General features: G+C 40.8%; 1 protein-coding gene across 1 annotated transcript in view; it reads right to left on the reverse strand.

Annotated features, from left to right (window-relative positions):
- gpr4 (G protein-coupled receptor 4) overlaps window positions 1–12,407 on the reverse strand; it is a 31,962-nt gene extending 19,555 nt beyond the window's left edge. Inside the window, exon 1 of the mRNA XM_026339262.1 lies at window positions 12,206–12,407. The gene's annotated coding sequence lies outside the window, so the exon portion shown is untranslated. The remainder of the gene's footprint in view (window positions 1–12,205) is intronic.
- Between the last annotated feature and the right edge of the window lie 3,452 nt (window positions 12,408–15,859).

Genomic DNA, 15,859 nt, shown 5'->3' on the forward strand with positions numbered 1-15,859 from the left:
GTGATGCAACTTCTTTTCCTCTCTGCAGCAGCCGGGACACAGACCATGATGCATGATACTTAGCTGAGCACCTGAGAGCAGTGGATGACAGGACAAGCTGTGCTGTTTACAGAGGACAATTTCTGTCCACTTGAGTAGATGTGTTTCACTACCACTACCTAATTCAGAGCACATGTCGGTATGGGGCGTTTAGTCTTTCAGTTTTGACTCAGTGGTTAATGTGGAATTTGGTGTTTTCCTTCCATTTCTGTTTATAGCTCCAAACAGCATACATTGTTTTTTCTAATAAAACACAGCTGATCTTTCTGATCTGATTCCCACCATTAAGTCACATGTGATCATGACAAACAGAATTCAACCATTAATGGAATGATTTATGTTTGACTTTGGTCCAAACTATTTCCTCATTCTGTCTGATGGAAGCTAAGCTGGATTTGTTAGATAACTGTATATCTAGTTTCCCTTCCTCCCCCCACACCTTTGTTGCAGGGTATAACTCTACCTTCCCTTAGTTACCGGTGCGTGACGTGTCGGCCATGTTCTGCACCATGCTGGTGTGACACAGCAGCTCACTACACCTCAGACAAATGATATTCCAGTGGAGGTTGCATGTGAAGGTGTCAGCAGTTTTAATGACAGCCTGCAGAAAACCTCCACTCATTTCTGAGGCACAGCCTGGTAGACTAATCCCACTGGGGCCCGTGTGTGTGTGTCAGAGGCACAGAGAGAGAGTACAGTATGCATATTATTGAATTTCTGTCGAGTCGAGGGTATCTGTGGGTGTGTGTGTGATGGGGGAGCGTGTGAGACTATGTGCACTGACAGATAGGAGTTAACTAGAATGGCTGCCCAACAATATGCACATAATACAACAACACTGGATAAAAAGCATGAAATGATAAGTTGGATATTTTTAAGAGCAGAAGCTATAAACTACACAAAAACACAACCCATCAGGTGGAATTCATCACTAGGACATTATGTAAAACATACTATAAAATATATTTCATATTAGTTTAAGTACCAGTGTGAGTGTGCGTCGTAGCATTGTTGCCAGGATAAGGCTGCTTCCTGTCCCACTTCTTGTTTTGTCTCTTCTCTTCTGATTGGTCGGTTCTATTCTGGTTGGTCGTGTTGACTGACATGCGGGCTGAGAGAGTCAGGGCCCTATAGAAATGCTTCCTCTTTGATTTCTATCTGAAGTTGTTAACAAATATCGGACCAAAGTCAACTAAACCACTGGCTGATAAAAAACATTAGCTGATAAAAAGTCATGTTAGTTAGTTAGTTAATCATTTATTATGGAGTACGAACATTCAAATCTTAGATAAGTCACGCCAAGAATTTGTAAACGTAGCAATCAGTTAAAGAATAGATTAAGAAACTGAATAAAGTCGGAGAAGAGGTGGCAGGACAAACTATAGTGTAGGTAGTATATTCATGATACTAATATAATACTTCAAACAGAACAGATATTTCCTTTGATCAAGTTCAACATCATAAAATCTTGTCATTCTCAATAAAGAACTAAGAACTGGAGATTTACAAGATGGTTTTGCATCAATATAATGAAATGGATATGACAATAAAATAAAATTAGCCCAGAGTGGACTCCACAGCCTCCTGGATTACTGACTACCTGACCGACAGACCACAGTTCAGTTGTGAGGATGTGAGTCTGAGCAGGTGATCAGCAGCAGGAGCCCCACAGGGGACTGTCCCCGCACCTTTCCTCTTCACCGGCTGTTTACAGGAAGGGACAGAGCAGACTGTACTTCTTGAGGAAGCTCAAGTCTTTTAATGTGCATCTATCTAAAGTATAAATGAATTATTTATATCTGGGATGCACGTGTGGAAAGTAATAGATCAGTCATCATTACTGCAGACGAGAAACACACGGTGAGAAAGTCCAAGTAACTGGCATCATATGATATCCTGCTTTATATGTTAAGTCTTTTACGAAATCAAATCAAAGCTCAGATGCAGACAAATACTGCACATCCACTGACATTATACACACTCAGGCAATCAGCACACTATGAACTATGGAAACGATAGGGTGCATGAGTTAATAAGAGAGCAGCTTGTGTCCTGTCAACCAGCAAAGCATCATGTTTGTCGTCAGTTGTCATCATTTCTGTTTAGTTCCCCATTTCTTATATTAATTTATAAATAATAAATAAGGTTATTCATGTTTTACTGCCAGGACTGTAGTCTAAATTATGGAATCAGTTACTTGCTATAAATATACATGCATTTGTCTACTGGTATCATAATGTAATACATGCCAAACATGGTACAGCCAGCAAATATGATATGATGAAAGTTATTTGCAAGTTGCCGCTGGTCGCGAGAGGCTCTAAAATCAATTCAGGCATGAAAAAGAAAACCTGCGAAAACAGGAAAATGTGAACTCTGTTCTCTGCAGAACAGAAACGGCTTCAATAAACTAAAACGACTCTCAGTATGATTTAGTGTATTTTGAATTCCATTAAAAACAAACACGCCTCTCTTCAGCTTGGTTGAGGCAATAGCTGGCCGTCAGTCAGCCTCAGAGCAGCGAGGTTAAATCATGAGCGCTGCCTGCTGCCATCACAAATAGATGTTACAGCAAATTAAAACTGACGAGACAATAATGCAGAACACAGATTATGTTTTACAGAAGAGAGTGTGGTAAACGGACAAATGCTGCCATGTCGGGGGAATAAAAACTAAAGGGAGAGCATGTACTTTTTAATTATTATCATTTCATTTAGTTTTCACCACCCACTGCTGTGTGTGAACCTCTTCATCGCTCCTGTTCTTCCACTAATTTATTTACTAAATGAAGTTATTCACTGACAAAAATGATCAGTCTTGTTTTGTAGTTGCATGTTTGATAAATGATCCATGTGAACAAACACATTGTGTTTCCTGTTTTACTGGTTGAATGCATTTAATATGAGAAATGCATTATTGCTGCTGCAAACGGAACGATTCTATAAATCTGATACTGCGTGAAAACAAGAAAATGAAATGTAAAAGGAATTAAAAATTGGATTGGTTAAATTTACCTTCATTAGTTTGTTAATTGAAACATGCGTTACAGTTCCTCTCATCTCGTGTAGAGGTGAACATGCAGGACACAGAGCCTCAGGAGTTAAAGGTCAATATAAATGACAACTCCAGTTAGAGTTTCAGCAACAATTTACATTCACTTATGAAACATGGTTATAACCAGATTTCTTGATTAACGGTAAATGGCAAATCTGGTTTGTGTAACTGTGGTATGAGGCAGTGTTACTTTTGACAGGAAGTTTGAATTTGGTTTTAGTCATTTCCTGAAAACTTTCTAGTTTGTTTGAGTGACATTTTAATCACGTCTTTAGTTTCAGTTTTAGTTAAGATTTATTCATAAGTTACCTTTCAAGATGTTGTCATGAACTTTGTGGGGGTTTAACTATTTGTAGCATAAAAAGAAAATATATTAATTAAAGATGGAGGTGTCTGCACTGGGTAAATGCTGCTGGTAGCAGCTGAAATAAGGAGAAAGGGGAAAACATTTAGCACATCTAATTATGACTATAAGTTAGAACACAGCTGACTGACAGCAGCTAGAGACAGATGATCACTTTGCAACTGAAGCTGACTGCACATCTGGGACAGTGTGATCAGACAAGGGAGTGCGATTTACAGTAGAAAGTAGCTGCAGCCTGGGGGAGTTTCACAGTGACCAGCTCAAACAGGACGTGGTGATTGTGTGGTTTAATTTTGCTGATGACTCTGATCGACAGGTGTCAGAACAACAACAACAGAGCAGTTCCTGCAGGTCACAACTAAACTGTGAGAACGTAACTGTGTGTAAACGCTGTCCGTGACCTTACCGGTGTTTGGTAGTTGACAGTTTAAAACAAAAGACATGTCCATCTCTCACTTAATGAGGTGGATTAATTTTTTTTTCTTTGCAGCCTTGTGACACACTCGAGGGTGTAACCTGACTCTCACCCTACAGTATGTCAGCTGGGATCGGCTTGAGCCACCTCATGACTGTGAAAATGTGTACAAGCACTTCCACATCCTACTGGATACAGGTTAGAAGAATTCATGCACTCTCATTAGTATTTTATTACATTAATATGTGTTTATTAATCCATTAATACCTCAAGTGTTGTTTCTATCTCTGCAAACTCCTTGGTACAATTTTAATTTTGCAGCCTTTGCAACTCAGTGTTTGGATACCGTATGTTGTGAAGCATTTCAAGTGGGCTGCCCTGTGTCCAGATAAATACCTTTATTATTTGTATCCGTCTTTTTCACGTATATATCTGACAAACACAAACATACACATACACATAATTATACATGGCCCTTTTTTCATGTAGTAAATGGGTGTTATTTATTCTTGCTGCTGTTCTAGTTGCAATCCAATTTTTTTTCTGCAATCCTGGTAATTTCATCTACTCCTCTTTAGTCTCCATTACTAAATCTACTCATGGCTGCAGACCTGATCACAGGCTGATGAAAAGCAACACTGATTTTAGCACCTAAATTCAGATTTAGTTTTAGAAAAATTATATTAGCCTTTGTGGTTAGAACTGGGGCTACAGCTATAAAATATTAAAGTCAAGATTTTGCAGAAACTTTAGAAAATCTGAACCTTTGATTCAACCTGTACACTGCCATCAAACATCAAACAAAACTTCATGGCTCTTTAGCAGTGAACACGATAGCGAGTGGCAGATAATCTGCAACCAAGAGAGATGGGAGGGAGAAATAAGAGAGGGAGCAATTAGAAGAAAATTATTGATCAAGAGAAAGAAAAGACAATGAAAGTGCATTGGAAATAAGAGGGGGAGAGTGGTGGAAAGATACAGCGCGATAATGTAAGACATGGGAAAAGGCGAGAGCCAAATGGACAGAGAAAAAGGTTAATTTTAGTCCAAGGAGAGAGTGAGAATAGAGGAAGGACACTAAAAAAAGAAGTTGTCAAATATGAGCAGAAACAAGACAAGACAAACATGATGGAGAAGAAAGAAGAGAACAAAGAGAAGGGAAAGGAAGCGATAGTAAAAAAGAAAGAACTAAAGAGAGATGAGGAAAATGGAGCGAGAGATAGCGGTTTAATGGGAAAAGAGAAGGAAGACAAACAGAGAGAGGGTGAGATGGTTATCGACCATCTGAAACTGCACTAATAGCGGCCACAGGTGCTTCTGTCTCCACACTGGAGACATCCCTGTGAGTGTGTGTGTGTGTGTGCATGTGTGTACATGTGCACACAGGACTAACAGTGTTTACAGAGAGGCAGCAGTGACCTCATCACGTCCTGGGTGCATTTAGGAGCGGCGTCAGACTGTCAGCAGAAGCACACATGCACAGAGTGCGTGCACTCTTTCTTTTTGACCTCTTTTGTTTAAATCTTCCTTTTGGTCTGTGGACCATCAGCTGTATAATTTTATCGACACACAGAGATAAGCTCCGGTGCATTAGATTGGAGGCCCGCTCTGAAATGTTCTAGGAAGGTCTCCGGAGTCTGTTGATACCAGGAGCTCTTAACCGTTATCAGAAATGCACCAGCAAACTGTAACCTGCACTGTGTTAGAAGAAGTGTGAGAGCAGCTTGTGTTAAAGAGTCGTCCAGTCTCCAGTGAGTGACAAATTAAAAGCCTAATCACACACCACGAGACTGCACTAAAAGATCTGGAAGGTTTTCACCTCAGTAACTATCAGTGTTATCAGTAGAAATACTCAGTTTACGTATTTTATCATCTATTGCGAAAAGTCGAGCGGACGTTTTTAACCTTTCCGCTGGACGACCTTCCATAGTTGTGCTCTGTAATGCCTTTGTCATGTAGACCCTTTGTCTACACTGAGCAGGTGTTTTCCTCACATCTCAAAAAGTAAGTTCCTCTGAGTTGACGAACTGTAAACTGTGCCTGAAATGATTCCCCGAGCTGCCAATGGTTCAGGTTTGCAGAGTATGTGTATATGAATGGTACGACATGTCTCAAGCTGAAAAGGCTTTAGATACATGACATCATCAGGAGGAGTCTTCCTTATAATAGGAGGACCAGTATCAACTGACCCAGAACTCCTTAGATGACATCGTCTGAACTCCCCCAGATGATCACTTAGAGGATTTTTTCAGCTGGAACAGTTGTCGGCCACCGTGCTCCTAAAGAGCCACGGCCCTGCTTGTTCTCCAGCCCTTCCTGTACTTGAACACACCTGATCCAGGTAATCATCCAGTGGTACGGGCCACAGCTCTGGCTCTCTAGGACAGGGGGTGAACTATTTCAATGCTCAACCTGTGTCCGTTTTGTTTTGGGACCACGGTTTTCAGTCCAGTTTGGTCCTTTTTTGGTAAAATGCGGGGGGCACTGCCAATTTCAACATGCTTTGATTGGCAAAAATGTTAACGACTGTTTGCCTTAAAATGTTTGCTGATGCTGCTCAGAGTCTCTGAATGTTCTTTGTCAACTTGCCATGTTCAAATGTGACTGACAGCGGTATTCAATACTCCAGTACCTTTAGATTTTTTCCTGCACATGCCTCAGATTATTTCAGATGAATATCTCCTCAACTAAAGGTTTGATTTTTGACTTGAACCGATCCACCCTTATTTGTGTGAACTCCCATCTCTTTATTAGCTTTGTAAGCAACTGTGCCAAACTCATGTGTTGTTCAATATAACACACCATCAAATTTACAATCCTGACAGCACAGTCTACGCAGACACACCATCGTGTATCAGACTGACTGTGATTCAGTCCAGAATTGTAAATAATACCAGTCTCAGTCATTATGTGAATCAGATTTTCCCTGGGAGTGTTTTAACTTGAAGGATCTCATGAAACAAGCTGCTGAACTTCCTGGAAAGCTTTTACGTACTGTTTTTGGAAAACAGTGCATCTTCAGTGATGATCTCATGTTGAATTAGTGGGTGTAACTAAAAGACACAACCAGTAAAGTCGTGTCAAAATTTTCACCACTTCACACTGATTCCTTACAGTTTGGAAATACGTCATATTGCATAAGCAATGACAGAATTTCATGGAACCTTTCAGTAAAAACAAACTGTTTTATACCTGCTGACCGGCTTCAGTGAGACTTGGTCTAGTTTCTAGTTTCTAGTTATTGCAATTGAGGTAAAGTTTTTATAGAATAAGATATATATATATATATATAGATAGATAGATAGATATAGATATATATACTGTGATGATGCTTTTGGATTATTAAAGGACACCCCTGAAAACCAGGTACCAAGTGAATCCACTTCCACTGATGATTTGATTTGATATTGATATTTGACAGTTGACAGAACAGTGAAGATCATTTAAACTTCTCAAAGGCTTCAAGAAAAAATGAATCATTCATTTGTAAAATATTTGAGGTGTATTCACATTAAACTTGTGCTTTAATAGTTTTTAACTCCACACATTTGATTTGTGAAACTGAAATTCAAACGCTGACACCCAGTTTGATACTCTGGACCTCTAATGCTCTAACGATGCTGCTAATGACAGTTTAATTTCTCACCCTTTGACTTGTGATAGGAAAATAACTTTCATGACTTCCATGAAGAATGAAGTAATGGGACATTAAACTGTCACATTACTGATGTCTCAATCAGATGACGGTTAAAGCTGTCTGGCAAGAACAGAGACGAGTGCAGCAGCATTATACTATTGACTTTAAATCATTTCCTAATTAACGTCAAGGTTTCAGGTTCCACAAACTCAATGTGTTTGTATGTACATGTCCACTGACATATACCCTGTATGAATTCTGTTAGTTTAAAGTCAATATTTAGATTTCAACTGACACAATTAATGAAATTAATCAAAGTCAAGGTTTCATTTTCTACAGGCACACCAATAATTGTCTTGTCACCATGACAACAAACAAAGCCTCGGTTGTTGTCGCTGATGCAAATGAGCTCTTAACTCTGGGAAAACAAAAGCAGCGTCGCCAACGATAAAACACTCTGTGACAAAAACAACAACTCAGCTCTGAGAACTCCAATTAATGGTGCAGCCACATTTAGCAGCGGACTGTTCTGGTCTTGTCTGCGGGTGGGTGGGTGTGACTCAAACCACTGTCACCTTCACGTCTGAGTCATCCCTCTAATTAAGGGATCAGAATCGTGACACCTCTCAGCGTCTTTGGAACAATTATCCATTAAGACCCGCTGTGAGCCTGCAGGCTGATGTTTATAACTAGATTCGCCTGTTGGTCAACTTTCTGTTTAAGGTTTGATAACTACCCAGCTAGACTTATTACTCAACTTAACATTTACTATTTACAACTGACTGTGGACTCAATATTCACACACTGTGGGTGTGACTAATTCTGTTTGTTATAAATAATACAGCAACTCTGATGGACGTCACGTTAAGTGGAACTAAACCGTACACAACTGCTATGAAGAGCGATCAAAATTTATTGTGTTAGTGATCAATCCAATGCATGAAGTTGCGTATACCTGCAGCTTTTTCACTATTTCAGGGTCTTTTAGTTCATTTTTGTACTTTAAATGGATGTACACTTGGGCTTGGTAATTAACTGAATTCTATTTTCAATTACAATCATAAAAAAATCACGATAAAACAGAAATTATTGTATTATTCCATTTTGCAGTGATGCTCCTGCAGTCTCGCTCAAGCTGTAATGCAAATTAATGTAGTCATATACAACATTTATTTTTCAGAAGAATTACTATATAAAGTTTGATAAAGTTAAATAAATACCTGATGTTTCCAGAGGCAATAGGTAAATAGTATAAATAATCTTTATCTCCATACTTAACAAAACTGTGATTAGGATTTTTGCTTATATTGAGTAGACCTTATACCAACCACAGTCTCATGGGTCTCATCCACCCTTTTGTGCAAAATAATTATCTCTATTTTGTAAAGTTCATGAGTCATTCATATATTTGAGGTTGCTCTGGAGCATTTTCTTCTCCTTTGTAGTCAGAAATAACCTAATGCAGCACTAAACTGAATTGGCTAAAGGCTTTGGACTGCAGACCTAAAGTCTGAGGACATAATAGTGACTGAAATCTGATGCTTCTTTCTGATGTTGCCTCTGGCAGATGACAAAGTAGCTCATTTCACGAGCAGCCTGTTTCCACACATTGTTTTTCTTATTCACACTCCAGTAGCTTGTTGTCTGTACATCCGCTGTGGAGTGGAGCAGAAAAAACTTTGAGCCGCTTCTCTGAACACGAGGTGAGGGAGGAACGGAAGAAATAGAGAAATAATAATAATAATAATATTTAACACCAAAAAAACACGAGGATCACCTCAAAATCTCATCAACAGCATCACCGTCTATAATTAAATCACTTCATATTTAATATTTCATATCATCAATCCTTAAACAGCATCTGGTGGAAATCCCAACATGAGATCTGAGGCTCAGCAGATGAAGTCAAACTCATTTAGCAACGATTCACACATCATCAGAATCTGCGGTTTTCACATGATATCAGTGTGATGTTATGTTACAGCACAGCGTGATAATGTCCAGTGGGTGTCGGTGCTCCAGTCAGGCTAGCTGTTAGCGTTGCTCTCTACCACTGTAGCTGTTCTGGCCCTTAATCATAGTGATTACTTAACCACAGAGGCTCTTAAGTGCTGCTTATCAGAACTACTCTGGAGAGCAATTACACCGTCACTGCTCTCTCTTTCACATTCACCCTCGTCTGAACTTCTTTTTTTATCCTCCTGTTCTCTCACTTTCATCCATCACCCTTCTCTTGTCTCTAGGCTGTCTTCTATTGCCCTTCTCCCTTCTCACCCTTCTCTCTCTTTTCCCCTGCGATAGTCTCGGCTCATTCTTCCATGAACTTTTTAGTTTTCTCTTCTTTAATCCATCCATCAGATTTTACAACATCTCACCGGACAAGTGAAAACCTTTGATCTGCTGCTGAAACTATGTGAGAAGTCAAGCATCACCAGAGTCACTAGGATTAGGATCCACCATTTAATACCATGATAAACTGATTGATTAAAAACTAGAGAAGACAGAGGCCTTGGTAACCAAGGGGCCAGAATAAGGACTATCTGGTCCAGGGGTGAAGGAGGTGGAGGTTGACGTGTGTGTGTGACTGATTAGTTGGAGACTGAACAAAAGAACTGGCAGGTAAATAAAGATGGAGCTCTTAGCTAACCACAGTCATCCTTCTGCCGTCAAGGTCAGAGCTAAAACTGCACAGATCTTTCCTACGAGGTCAGAAATAGTTCAGTACGAGAGACGGAGAAGGTGGGGGCTTGAGGAAGAAGAGATAGTTTACTTGCAGTGACAGAGAATATGAGGCAGAGCTAGTGGCAGGATCGACCAGAGCTCAGCTTTATTAATCACATGATTACACATTTATTTGCACTCTTTGTTTTTCAGTTATTTTGCAGCCAGTGAAACAAGTTAAAATCTGGAAACTGTAACCACAGGGGTCGAGGAGGGAGAGTAAGATGAGCAGGAAAATGGATCAAGTAAAGAAAAGGGTAACAAGATGACTCAACCACCTTCACTGGGGGGTTGAGAGAGGAAGCAGAACGGAGAAAGAGTATAACACAAGATCACGATTTTAATAATACTACATGGAGTTGAAAGTAGGAACTGTGTTGGTTGAACAGAGGGTTTAATGTGCCAACAAATTACTAAAAACCATTAAGGTCTGCTGAATTGTTTCCCTGCAGCTCAATGAAACATGATGCTTTCCCAGAGATCACTGGCTCTCTGTCTCTCTCCCGGCCTGACGTGGGGAGAGAGACATCAGCATCAGCTCGATCATGTAACAGCGTTACAAAGTGGTGGTTTTATTTTTGTAACATGAACGAATTAGAATTAAAATCATCAGAAATCATCCAATCAGAGTGAAAACTTGCTCTTCTCAACATTTCTTTGTTCATTCACAGGATAAAAATCAGTTTCCATAGGATGAGATCATCTATCACAGTAAACTTCACTCTATGATTTGATTATTCTCCTTTACGTTGCCGGGTGCGTTTCATTTTTCTCCTTTTCTTATCAACGTTCACATTAAAAAGCAGAAGACGTCCCAGGAAATAATCCTTCAAAGACATTCAAGACAGGCACATTTTTTAAGTGCGTGCCTGAAAGTGTACTGAAGTTCAGACTGCAGCACAAAGGGATTAAAGCTGCAGCTTCAGAAACCTGCAGACTTTATCATCTGGTTTTATCAGGAGGCACATTAACGCATAAATTATTATTATTATCTCACCGTTAAAATCTGGATCATCATCAAATTCTGATCAATCATTTTCTCAGCTCATCTGTTCTCCCACTTTCAGCCATGTCTGTTCATTTCAGAGATACAGAATCACACTGACAGACTGCGGTTTTAAAACTGATCCGTCCTCACACTCCACTGGCACAAGATCCGGCGGCTTTGCACACTGAGCAAATTGCTAAATTTCAACACAGTGTTGGCAGTAAATGAGCTACAAGTCTCCAACCTGTCCAGCCTGGCGTAAAAGATCATAAACTATGATCTGAAGGGGGTTTTGCCTTTAAAGCTCTGATCTGGCTGTTTTCTGAAAGAGTTCCTTTTTGGCCCCAACACCAAGTGCAACAGTTGCATAAGTTCAGTGACATGAGCAGCTGATTCAGATCTTCAGCCTCATGATTTATTTATTTTCTGCAGTCAGAACCCCTGGAGCCATGACAGACATACAAGCGCCTGCTCTACTGCAGCTTCCCATTCACTAAAGCAATTTGACTTGGTTTTGCAACAAGTTAATGGGAGAGAAATCTCGCTGTGTGAGGAGTGGAGGTGAAGTCAGATACAAAACACAAGGAAACGTTTATGTACAGCATGTTCTGACTATTTTGTCCCCATGATGAGTTATTGAGGAGCAGCACTGGGCTCAGTGTTTAATCCAGGTCATCAACAGTGAAGCTATGTGTCACTTAACATTATGACATCTGCATAAACTGACACACTGACCTAATGATTTACTTGCCAGGAATAAATGTACGGTGGAGATGGATCCGTGGGACCTACAGATACACGACTTTTTCCAAGAAGTACCCGCACACATCAAGACACAGGTGACTAATTAGACAAATACATGGCAGGTAGGCTGCAGTAGAGCTCAGTTCAATCTCCTGCAGCAGGTGACAGCTTCGCTCCCACTTCGTCTCTGTGCGTAAAATAAGAGTGGAGAGCAGCAGGAGAGCGCGGAGGCGCCGGACTCACCTTCACGTCCCCGGATTCCTGTCGTCATGGCGCAAAACAGCGTTTATCCATCCTGAGAAAAAGTCCTTTCAATTCATTCAACCTCCGCGAAAAACATCCAGTAGCGTCTGGATGTAGTAGTAGTGGTGGTGGAGGAGGTGGAGGTCAGTTACCAGAGCTCCCAGTGCGCGGAACAATGTGAACAGGGCGACCACAGCCGGCAGACCAGAGAAAGAGAGAGAGAGGGAGGGAGAGAGAGGGAGAGAGAGAGAGAGAGAGAGAGAGAGAGAGACATACAGAGAGAGAGAGAGGGAGAGAGAGAGGGAGGGAGAGAGAGAGAGAGAGAGGGAGAGAGACATACAGAGAGAGAGAGAGGGAGGGAGAGAGAGAGAGAGAGAGAGAAGAGACGACAGAGAGAGAGAGAGAGAGAGGTGAAGAGGGGGAAGGGAGAGAGGGACTACCTGGGCAGGTTTACAGTTTGTATTAGCAGCCCCTGCACAGGTGTTCCTAGTTCAGTCAGTAGCTCTCCACTATAAATAGGACACTGTTCATCCTCTCTGTTTGTCATATCATTAATAATGCTACTCAACCATTGTGTTCCTGCTGTTTCTGCCTGATTCTAGTTTGGTCTGGTATGCAACTACGTCACCCCTTCTTGGTAAACACTTTCCTACCATGTCTGATTTCCCGTTCACTGCACTTTGCCAGCACCATTGACCTGACACTACAGCAGGAGAACTGGAAAATCCGAACATTTGTTCAACTCATCCTGCAGCTGGTTTGATCACCTGTAAAACTGATTGGCGGCAAATGAAAAAACGCTTCTCTAGTGTCTCAATACTCAATAAACCTTTGCTGTTAAACCTTAATACAGTTTCTTTTAATGAGATATTTTAGTGTTTACAGTGAGACAGTTTGAAATGAGCATCTTAAAACGCGTTCCTTCACAGATATTTAACAAACTACTACACGTCAGTTATATTTCCCAGGACTTCTTCAGCACCTGCAGATCTGTGCTCACGCTGAATATTTTGCTCCAGTGCATCTGATGTGTTTCACTTTATCTGTGCAGTTAATAAAACATGATTTTAAAGTATGCTCTCTTCTGTGTGTGTGTGTGTGTGTGTGCACATAAATCCACACCCATCACCCTGTATCAACCCTGTTGAGACAGGTGGAGTTTGTCAAACAGTGAGTGGACCAAACCTGAAACATATGCATTGAGGAATCGGCACCATGCAGAGATGAAAGGCAAAGCTTCATCCTCCTCACTGGGCTTCACACAGCATGTTTTAGGATTCAGGACAACCAGGTCCGCCGTCTGTGAGATGAGCAACTTCTGGCACAAGGGGAGTTACAAGCACTAACACTGCCAGCTATAGAGATCTCCTTCATATATATCATGTATTTAGTTTAGTTTACAGTGCTGAAGGTCGAGGACGTCTGACCTCATCAAGTCATTTGAAACAAAGTGAAACCTCCATTTGCATATTACATAATTTTAAAGTGTGTAACTTAGTCATTTTCTTTTCTGGGTGTTTATGAATAATTCATATCAGACTCACAGACCTTTAACTCAACGTCCTACATTTAAATGCTGTAGAATCTGTACCTGCACCCGTTTCTGCAGCTGCACGGATTGTTTCATAGAAGTAACAACAGAGGACAAGTACTCTGTTACTCTGACGTGCTTTTGGAACAGCAGCCAGTGGAAACCTTCAGCCAACTGCTCATCCTGCTATTTAGCAACGCCCCATACATCAACATGTTGCTCAACAGGCCATCGGCAGCAGTTCAGACCCCCTGGGAGTGTATAGAGAATAAACTGTTAGACTCAACCTACATTCTTAACCTTCTGCTTGTGCTCTTCTCTTCCTCCACTCCTTCGTTTAGACTTTTTATTCCACCCTTTCTTCAGCTTTCTGTTGTTTTTATTTCTTTACTCTTCACTCGCTCTTTTTCTCTGTCGTCCTGTTCACAAAGAAAAACATAAAGCAGGGCTCATACTTCTCTTGCATGCAGAAAGCAGATACATAGGCTACACACTGAAGGTCAGGGTGAGAAGGTGAGGCTGAAATTAACGACATGATGTAACTCATACATTTTTAGAGTCCGTGTTGCTCAACAAATTCCTCTGTTATGTTTCTATTTTTTAATTCTTTTTATATTAAAGCATATTATAATGCAATTTATGATACTCTCAACGTCAACTATCAAACAGTACACAATGTTTGTAAAAAAGAAAATTAAAGAAGAATAATTAAATGTTTATTAGGTATCAGGCGCAACTGAATATAATGCAGTTTTTCTATTTCTGAACAGATTTAATAGCAAAATACAAATTAAATATGTACTTTAATATGTTGCTTTATTCCAGTTTGTAAACCTTGAGTTACACTTTGCTTCCTCATTCTGTGACTGACATTGTTTAAAACTTTGTCTGGATTATTAATTGATGTTTGTTTTATTCCAAACACAACATCTTGGCAGATGCTGCAGTGTATTAACCAAATAGCAACACAAACGCAGATGATGAACTGTGTCAGTGTTTGAGCTGCAGCTAAACCTCTCACAAAGCAGGTTGAGATTGCAATAGTAAAGCGTCTTACAAGAAATGAATGATCAATTACATCTGGTAAAGAGATATTTTGATGTACAAATGACAAGAATGAAACGTAGTTTTACTAAAAGCAGAATTGTATCAGTTGAATGCATCTGTTTATGACTTGTACATCAGGTCTGGATCACTTGTGAATTTCCTTCATACCTAAGAGAAAGATTGGTGAATGCAACAAATTCCCGTCAATTACTCATACGTGCCACTTGGACCAAATTGGTTCATATGACTGGTTCTTGCACGAGGACTATTGTCAGTAACACAGGCCCCTTCTCTACCCTGGACACAACTGAAACTGCGCGACTGTGCAAAAAGTGTTAGTGAGTGTTTTGGAACAACAACGCCTTAGTATTGTTAGTACAGAAGGGATCTGTGTATCGGAGGCATTAGATGGTATCACTTTTGTTCATACAAAATCGTAATCCTCGCCATGACCTTTAAAGGAACACACATATTTTTGGAGATCAGTACACTGCTCAACTCACTCAACACTCGGCAGGCAGCAACTTGTGTTATCTCAACAGTGATAAAATTAGAACATAGCTTTAAATGTACATAAACTGCTTCAGTCTAGTTTATCTGTGTTGTCGTGTGAAGCTGCAATATCTTCATAGGAAGTGAACATGTTGGGTAGTAGAAGACTGAGCATGGAAAACAATCCTCTCTCCTACTCTCGCCTCTACGCGGCCTCTCTCCCTCCAGCGCTCACGCGATCTCTAGCTCACGCCTCCCTCCCGCTATCTCTACTCTCTCTCTACCGCGGGGCGCTCGCTATTCTCGCTCTCTTCCTGCAGCCTGCCCTATCTCTCTCTCGCGCTCCCCTCCATCTCGCAGATCTTTCTCTTGTCTCTCGACTATCCCTCTCTCTCCGCTCTCTCTCTCGGTCCTCCTCGCCCCCCATACCCCTCTCTCCCTCTCTTCTCTCTCTCTCTGCGATCTCCCCCCCCCCTACTTCCTCTATCTCTCATATCTCTTTGCTCCTCTCGATCGTCTCTCTTCATCTCCTCTCTCCCTCCCTCTCCTCTCCTCGATCTCCTCTCTCTTTCGCTCTCTCTCCT

The sequence above is a fragment of the Anabas testudineus genome, chromosome 13, assembly GCF_900324465.2.
Source record: "Anabas testudineus chromosome 13, fAnaTes1.2, whole genome shotgun sequence".
Classification (NCBI taxonomy): Eukaryota; Metazoa; Chordata; class Actinopteri; order Anabantiformes; family Anabantidae; genus Anabas; species Anabas testudineus.